The following is a 1,248-nucleotide window of genomic DNA, read 5'->3' as shown; positions in this document are numbered from 1 at the left end:
TATATATATATATATACACACACACACACATATATATGCTTCACTGGTTTTACTTCTCTAGAGAACCCAGCCTAAGACAAGGGCCAAATAATAAATATTTTAGGCTCTATGGGCCCTAAAGTCTCTGTCACAACTAGTCAACTCTTTTTTTAGCACAAAAGCAGCCTTAAACAATATGTAAACTAATGATGTGGCTATGTTCCAATAAAACTTTATTTACAAACATAGGCAGTGGGGTAAATTTGGCCTCAGGCAGTAGTTTGCTACCTTGTGCTCTAGTGCAAAAGATAATGCTAGTGGCCAGTAAGTTGCCTAAAGAGCAAAAGCAAGAGGCGAGAGTCATGAAACAAATGGATGTTACATCAAAGTTGGAATAGTTATTAGACGTCAATTTTGAATTCCCTTTCTTTCCAAAATAAACTATATGTGATTTATTTAGTAAGTATGTGTTGAGTGTCTATGCAGGCATTAGGTGGTGTGAGGATAGTTTTGGGAGGCAGAAGTCCTCAATCCCTGGCTGACATCTCGGCATCCAGAGTTGAGAAAACTCCATAGTTGTTGCTGATGTTCTGACTGTAAAATAACCAGACCAAGGCTTCAGGCTGTGACAGGGATTCTCAAATTCAAATGAGTGGAAGAGTCTGCTAAATAGACTCTTTAAAATGCAGATTTTCAGCTCCAGCTCCCAGAGATTCTGATTAACTATGATAGCTGATCAGAGAGGGCTATGAATCTATATTTTAATCAACAATATGCAGGCTACAGCTGTGAGGAGAGGCACCTTGAATCAGGAAACAGAAGACCTCTGCCACTTACTTTGTGTCTCAGTCATCTAGTGCTGCTATAACAAATACTGCAAGTGGATGGCTTTAACAGAGAGAAATTTATTCTCTCACACTCTGGTAGGCCAGAAGTCCAAATTCAGGGTGTCAGCTCCAGGGGAAGGCTTTCTATGTCGGCTCTGGAAGAAGGTCTTTGTCATCAATCTTCCCCTGGTCAAGGAGCTTCTCTGTGCAGGAACCTCAGGTCCAAAGGATGCACTCTACTCCTGGCACTGCTTTCTTGGTGGTATGAGGTACCCCCAACTCTCTTGTGACATAAAAGGTGGTACAGGCCACACCCCAGGGAAACTCCCTTTACATTGGATCACGATGTGACCTGAGCAAGGGTGTTACATCCCACCCTAATCCTCTTTAACATAATCTAATCTTGCCTCATTAACCACAGGCAGAGATTAGGATTTACAAC

The sequence above is a fragment of the Trichechus manatus genome, unplaced genomic scaffold (genome assembly GCF_000243295.1).
Source record: "Trichechus manatus latirostris isolate Lorelei unplaced genomic scaffold, TriManLat1.0 scaffold00109, whole genome shotgun sequence".
NCBI lineage: Eukaryota > Metazoa > Chordata > Mammalia > Sirenia > Trichechidae > Trichechus > Trichechus manatus.
The sequence above is the reverse complement of the archived record's forward strand: the minus strand, read 5'-3'. Positions refer to the sequence as shown.